We start from the raw sequence: 7,841 nt of genomic DNA, 5'->3' as shown, positions 1-7,841 counted from the left end.
ATTTTTGTTTTTTTTTTTCTTTTTGTTTGTTTCTTTATATAAGGGAATATGCCGGGTCTGCTCCTTACCTGAATGTCGTCAGGAAGGTTGAAGTACTCAAAACAGGATGCTCTCTTGTGGTGATGCAGCCTGCTAGTACTTTTGCTGCTTAGACTCCGGATCCGCCGTTGCTACACAAACTACTCCCGTTTGTGCGTTAGGACTGCTATAATCTTCACAGAAGAGTTCAAACAATCTTGGCCTCACCACGGTGCACCAATTACGGCGGATTGGGGATATTGGGGGAAACCTCCAGGCCTTATGCTGCTTGCCCCATTACCTGCGAGGTGAATGCCCTTCCTCCCACCCCTGCACGTGGCCCGGTGACCCCGCAAGGAGCACACACAGACCACCTGGGAGGGACGGACGAAAGAGAGAGTTTATTGTGGGGTTGGGGTTTATAAGGCTTTTAGGAGGGTCAAAGGGGACCAATCACAAGTTCAGGGTCACACAAAAGAAACCATCAGGTAAGGGGTCAACAGCCAATAGGAAGGGGTTAACAGGGAACCAATGGGACACCTTGTGTGGAAGACAATAGCTTCACAGGGGGGTGTTGGGAAGAGGGAGACAGTGACACTGCAGAAAATACACAAACATGTTGAGACATGTTCAAACTACAGTAAAAGCTTCTGTTTCCATAGGGTTTGAGCTGTTTTCCTCACCAGTCCATCTCTGACAGGACTTTTTCCATACTGTGTATGGCAAGTTCCTTGCTACAGTGCCCCAACCCGGGGGGCACCAACAGCACTGTCCCTCCAGGGGGCCAATTTGGTCCTAAACTGCAGGGGGATCTTGCCTGTGTCCCAGACTGGTCCGGGGATCTGAGGCCCTTCCCGAGAAAATCTCGGTGCCGGCGTGAAGGGCCAGAGATCCCTTGGAGCCACGGGAGAGCAGGCACAGAGTCCCTCCTGGGGGGCAATTTGCCTGCCTGAACTCAGCTCTTCAAAGGAGCCTTTAAGACTCAGCTGGTGACTTTTAGAAGCCAGGCATTCCTTGCTTACAACACCCTGCCATGATCCCAGCCCCACGGGGGTCCTGGCAATCCGCTCCCAAAGGGCACACGGAGGGGTCTCCACTGCAGCTGATGGGAGGGGTCAGCATTACAGGAGGGCTCATTTTCCTTCCCTGCATTCCTGTTGCACATTCAGGACATTCCCAACACCTGTTCCCATCTACACAAACCCTTATAAGGTCTCTGAGGGGCTCCATCGGGGGTCTCTGGTGGTCACCTGTGCCTGCAGCCCCCAAAGTTCTCAGTGACCACCTTATCAACTTCAAGACAACTCACCTGGTTGTAGAGGAGCCTGATGCTGCTTGGCTGCTGCCTCAGTTCCCCTCTTCATTCTTTCTTGACTTTGCTTGCTTAGTCCCTTTAAGTTCCTTGGCTCAGCTCCATGCACTTTCTAGGGAACATCCCACTGCAAAAACTCCCAGTTCTTGGTACATCTCCTAACTCAGATATCAGGGAGTGAGGCAGAAATCAACTCATCCAGGGCACTGCCTCCAAATATTGGGACAAAAACACCATAACATTCCACGGCCTCCCTTGGCAAATCAACCCCAAACTGCTCAGACACAAACAACACCCTGCACACTACAACAATCTGGCACTGCTGGTTCAACCCGGCCAAGTCAGTTGGGAAACTACACAAGGTCAACTTCCTTCCAAGTTTCAGTTATGACACAAAAGTCAGGGAGATCACAGACTCCCCCACAGAGTTTTACTCTGAGGAGAGAAGGAAACCAAAGCCATCCCCAGGGCTGCAATAGCTCAGGCTCCCCAAAAGGCCCAGGGGCTTCAGGTTTCTGAGGGGCTTCACCGAGGGCCTTCCCAGGTCTGCTCTGTCTGGAGCCCTCCAAGTCCTCAGTGCCTGCCTGAGGAACCTCAACACAACTCACCTGCTTACACAGCAACTTGGTGCTGCTTGCCTGCTGCCTCACTTCCCTTCTTCCTTCTTTCTTCACCTCCCTTGCTTGGTCCCTTTCAATCCCTGGGCTCAGCTCTGTGCACTTTCCAGGCTCCATCCCACTGCAAAAAGGATTAGCCCTTGTTACATCTCAACACTCAGAGAGCATTCCACCTTTTGCCTTGACACTGGGCCATCAGGCCAGGGGCTCATTATTTAAAGCATAGTTTGACTCCTCAGTGACAACAACTGACAGCGCTGCTGGGGCCGGGGAAGGGCGGGTGGGAGAATAAAAATCAGGAGAGGAGACTAAAAATCTAAAAATCAGGAGACGAGCCTAAAAGAATTACAATCAGAAGAGGAGCCTAAAAATATTAAAAACAGGAAAAGAGCCTGAAAAAATTAAAATCAGAAGAGGAGCCTGAAAAAATTAAAATCAGGACAGGGGACTAATACAATAAAAATCAGGAGAGGAGCTTAAAAAAATTAAAAACAGGAGGGGAGCCTGAAAAAATTAAAATCAGGAGGGGAGCCTGAAAAAATTAAAATCAGGAGGGGAGCCTGAAAAAATTAAAATCAGGAGGGGAGCCTGAAAAAATTAAAATCAGGAGAGACCCAGAACTCACCCAAGTCTCCCCAAAAAACTACCAGAAACTGATTCAAATCTCCCCAAAAATGACCCAGAACTCACCCAAATCTCCCCAAAAAATGACTAGAAACTGATTCAAATCTCCCCAAAAAAGACACAAAAACTGATCCAATTCACCTCAAAAATTGATCCAGAACTGACCCAAAACTGGCCCAAATCACCTCAAAAACTAACTCCAAATTGGCCCAAAACCTGACCTAAAAATGCAAACCCCCCCCCCCAAAACTGACCCAAAATGATACAAAATCAGCCCCAGATATGACCAGAAACTGACCCCAAAACCCCAAAACACTGACACCAAGACTCACCCAAATATCCCCAAAAAATGACCCAAGTCAGCCCAATCACCCCCAAAAATGATCAGAAACTGACACAAATCTCCCCAACAAATGACCCAAACTTTATTTCTTTTCTTAGCAACAAATCCCTTCCTTTGCTCCCCTCTGGCCCTGCCCACACGGCCCCAGTTCAGCTCTCAGTGAGTTCTTGCTTCTGGGCAGCGACTCCTCTGCCTCTTGCTGGGGCGGCAGCAGCTCCTGTGCCGGCAGGGAGAGGGACCCCGAGCCAGGAGAGGGACCCCGAGCCAGGAGAGGGACCCCGAGCCAGGAGAGGGACCCCGAGCCAGGAGAGGGACCCCAGAACCAGGAGAGGGACCACAGAGCCATTACAGGGACCCCAGAGCCATTATAGGGACCCCAGAGCCCCTACAGAGACCCCAGAGCCCCTACAGAGACCCCAGAGCCCCTACAGAGACCCCAGAGCCACGATAGAAACCCCAGAGTCCCTACAGAGACCCCAGAGCCATTATAGGGACCCCAGAGCCCTCCAGAGCCCCTATAGAGACCCCAGAGCCCCTATAGAGACCCCAGAGCCCCTATAGAGACCCCAGAGCCATTACAGGGACCCCAGAGCCATTACAGGGACCCCAGAGCCATTACAGGGACCCCAGAGCCCTCCAGAGCCCCTTGCTGGGTCACAGCCCCTCTTCTCCCGCCCAAACCCACCTTTCTGGCTGCAGCTGCTTTTCTTCTCTGGCTCCCCCTTCCTTCCCCAGGGAGCTTTGCCTTGTTCTTTGGCCAGGCTCCAGCTGCAGCTCAAGGGCAAAGCTGCAACTACAATTCCCCCTTCGGCTTTTTCACCTGAAAAACAAAGGCTTGGGCCAAACTCTGACCAGTCACTCGCTGAACACGAGACATCAAACAGGGCACACAGAATAAAATGCATCCAACTCTAAATCATGTTACAATGACTGTCCACCCCAATCCAGCACTGACATTAAAAACCTTCAACCAACCAAAATGACCTCCAAACATCCCTTAGATAGAGAAAAGCACACCAGGAACAATGCAAAAAGAAAAATTCCAAACAATGCTCAATTAAATAACCATGGACTGATATAAAACATGTTTAGTTAACTTAAACCACTTCTTCCCATTATTCTCCATCAGAAATTACCCTTATTTAAGTTCTCCTTTTAACACTTCATTAAAACTGACTTATTAGGAAATGGTTTGAACCAAGAGAATTAAAATCAGGACAAGAGCCTTCAAAATATTAAAATCAGGACAAGAGCCTTAAAAAAATTAAATTTAGGAGAAGAGCCTTAAAAATATTAAAATCAGGACAAGAGCCTTAAAAAAATTAAAATGAGGACAAGAGCCCAAGAGAATTAAAATCAGGAGAAATTCACGTTATTCCCCCCCCGCACACCCCGGGACAGACGGGAGGCCGCGAGTCCCGCCCTGCCGCCGGAACCGGCCCTTAACTCGAGCAGGGCGCGCTGCACCGGCACGAGAGCCACTGCGCATGCGTCGCCGGTCCCTCTCCTGCCTGCCCTTACTTACCACGTGATCGCCGGCGTCTTGCCAACGACTGCGCATGCGCCCCCCCCCCACCCCGCCGCCCGACCGCCCGGCTTCGCTTTCTTACTGCGGCTCCCCCTCCACTTTTCCGGCTCCCTGGGGTTCCCTCACCCACATTTCGGGGTCCCCTTCTCACATTTTAGGGGTGATGACCCCGCAATTTACGGTTCGGGGGGGGGGGAGGAGAGGAAACGGGGTGCCCAAGAAGGGGTTTCTTTTTTTTTTTTCTCTCTTTTATTTCATTTTCATTTTATTTCCTTTTTAGTTTTTTTGCCTTTTTTTTAAATTTTCTTTTTTATATTTCCTTCTTTACTTCGTTTATTTTTTATTCTCTTTATTTTTCATTTTCTCTCCCAGTGCTCCCCAGTAACACCCAGTGCTCCCCAACAACCCTCAGTAACACCCAGTGCTCCCCAGTACACCCCAGTAACACCCAGTGCTCCTCAACAACCCCCAGTAACACCCAGTGCTCCCCAAAAATTGACCCAAAACCGACCCAAATCACCCCAAAAGCTGACCCAAAACTGACCCCAAAACCTGACCCCAATCATCCCAAAAGCTGACCCAAAACTGACCCCAATCATCCCAAAAGCTGACCCAAATCACCCCAAACAATGACCCCAAACTGACCCCAAAAACTGACCCAAATCATCCCCAAAACTGACCCAAAACTCTGCATTTCTTTGGCATCATTTCCTCTCAAAAACAACATCTGCGATTTAGTTGATTGCTAAAGCCATCATTTTAAAATCATCCCAGGAATCCAAAGGGACTGGAAAACACACAGAAATCATTCCTGCACCCACCAAAGCATTAGGAATTGGAACCCGATTCCCTCATCTCTCTCCTTGTTCTTCTTGGCTGGAAAACCTGATGATCCCCACTGGCTGTTTTTAGGCTGCTTTTCTTCCACAGCTCCTTTCCTCCCGGCTGAAACCTCCTGGCATCTTCAGGGCTTATCTGAAGGGAAGCCCCTCTGAAGTATTTCCTCTCGTGGCAATTCTGTGGGATGAAGAAGTAAAAAAAGCACATCAAGAGCTCCTTCTACCCCCTTCCCTCGCAAACACCCTCCCAGCTTGTCCTTGGCAGCTCCATCCCCCCGGCAGCTGCACCCGACGCTTCGGCTCCGCTGGGAAAGGGACAGCAAGTGCAGAAGCAAGTTCAGGTCTGGGCAGGGGCTCCCTGGGGAACGGCACTTCAGTGCTTTAGTCCGTGGCCTTTCCTGCTGCCCTCCCTCCTGGAGGCAGAGGATGACCCGTCCCTTGTTTCTCCCACGCTGGCAGACCCAGGTCCTGCTCCTTTGGCCCCACTTTTCTTGGCAGACCCGGCATCATTTCCCAGGGTCCCCAGGAAACTTCTGCACTTGACCCACTGCTAAGTGCAGAGCACAGGGCGAGGGAAGGCCAAATTTCTCGGCACCCACCCCCTGGAATTTCCCTCCTCCGCAGCACGCTCCCGTTCCCGCTGTCTCTGGAGGTGCCCGCACGAGTCCTCCTTCTCCCAGCCCTGCCAAACTGACACACACACAGGAGAAATAACAAGTCTTGCTTGCACAATTCCCCACCCTAACCCTTGCCTGTCCTGCCCAGAGCTGAGGGAAATCTGACGGAATATTAATAAACCACCTTTGTTAAGAGCAGTCATCAGCCCGGTCCTTCAGGCTTTGCAGGAGTTTGTAGGGAACAGCCCCAAATTCCAGTCCTACCTCTAAATTTGTAACAGCTTTCCTTGGAGAGATTCTGGACAGTAACACATACAACGGAAAGAAAAGACTGCACAAGGAGTAACAGAAGGTTTGCCATGAAGAACAGAGGTTCCTGTTCTCCCTCATCAGGCTGGGACTGGAGGACCCAGTCTTTGCCATCAAGAGACCAGAGCGTTGTCATTAAGACTTAAACCTCTCCCCCACGGGTGTTTCTCAGAGAACTGGGCCAGCACTGAGCTACTCCCATGTGCCTGCAGTGCTTTGGGGAGGGACAAGACAACCTTCCACTTGTGCTTGGAAGAGAATGAAAAGTCATTCCCCTTCTCTCTCTCTGACCCAGCACCAAAGCAGTCCTGTAGGACAACACTGGACTAGGCCTGATTCAACTGGGAAAGAAAAAAATCCTAAACAAACAAACAAAACCACCCTGAATTTCAGGTAAAAATACGCTGCTTCCTGAACAGGAGCACACAAAATGCATTGAAGCCAAAGAGAAAATGACAAACCAGAAGAAAAAAAGAGCCAAAAGAAATGCTCTGCCTGCCTTGATACGCTCTCTGTTTGACCATTCCAAAGGGAATTCTCCACAGATCAGAAGCAATTACCAATCATTTTTCCTCTGTAACAAATGAACAACTTGGGTTTCTGCTGAGGGGCTGGACATGTCCAGTGAGGGTTCAGGGTCTGGGGGGTTGTTTATGGCAGATCCTGACCGGCCCAGGCCAAACCCAACCACCCCCATTGCTGCTCCATCCCACATGGAGAATATTGATACTGTATGGAAATACTCCCCTTCTCTGCTACTCCATCCTTCCTTACACATGCGTGGAGCAGGTTTTCTCCACCCTTTGTTCCCAGCAACAGCTCTCCAGCCCGAATCCCAGCTCCCACAGACACAAACTAAACACACCTAAGGTGATGGTTCCATCAGCACCTGGAATTCCAAGCTCCCTGTTCGCTGGAATGCTCATCCCAACACTCACAGCAATCTCACCTCAGCCCACAGGCTCTCTGTCCTCAGAGGCAAGCACAGCCTGCTCTGGCACCATGTTTCCTCTCATTCCTGATCTCCTGCAAACCCCCAGGGAAATCCAATCCCTCAGACCCTGCATCCCTGGACACGAGGGGAACTGGAGTTTGACCCGGATCCCAGCACCCTGGATAAGTGTGTTCCCACGAGCACGTGCCTGTGGCTCCATCCAGCCCATCCATCCCTCCTTTTCCCCCAGGGAGTCCCAAACCCTCCCCCAGCTCCCCTGCGTCTGTCCCCCGGCCCAGCCCAGCTCCAGGCTCTCCCCCAGCACTGTGTCAGCCCCAGCCCTGGCAGAGCTGCAAACAGCCCCCAGCTCGGCCCCCCGGGCTCCTGAACCCCCAAGCCAAGGCTCGGGCTCACCAACGGGGACCCACCTGCCCCTCTCAACACAGCCCAACCCCACAGCTCGGGGACCCCACGCTCACCCAGCCCTTCACCCCTTCCTCTCCACCCTTCCCAGCACGGCAAGGACCAACCTGCAGTGGAAACAGAGCCAGTGCCCAGGGAGCAAATGCCAACAGGCAGGAGGAGAGAAACGTGTCCCTCTGACTTACCTCACCCCACGGGCTGCACCAGGTGCCCCCAGCGCCGGTCGGTGGGGCTGGAGCCTGTTGCCTTTGGCTGCTCACACCCCAACACATTCGGC

The 7,841-nt window shown here is 51.5% G+C and overlaps 1 long non-coding RNA gene across 1 annotated transcript; it reads right to left on the bottom strand.

Moving 5' to 3' along the window:
- Nucleotide 1: 1 nt before the first annotated feature.
- LOC127478817 (uncharacterized) lies at nt 2-2,160 on the bottom strand. The gene is made up of 2 exons (XR_007907366.1): nt 1,939-2,160; nt 2-1,457 (listed from the first exon to the last, which is right to left on the bottom strand). It is a non-coding gene; the product is annotated as an uncharacterized LOC127478817 (long non-coding RNA).
- Nucleotides 2,161-7,841: the final 5,681 nt, after the last annotated feature.

The sequence above is a fragment of the Manacus candei genome, unplaced genomic scaffold, assembly GCF_025592945.1.
Source record: "Manacus candei isolate 608988 ecotype Guabito, Panama unplaced genomic scaffold, ASM2559294v1 h1tg000062l, whole genome shotgun sequence".
NCBI classification, from domain to species: Eukaryota; Metazoa; Chordata; class Aves; order Passeriformes; family Pipridae; genus Manacus; species Manacus candei.
The sequence above is the reverse complement of the archived record's forward strand: the minus strand, read 5'-3'. Positions and strand labels throughout refer to the sequence as shown.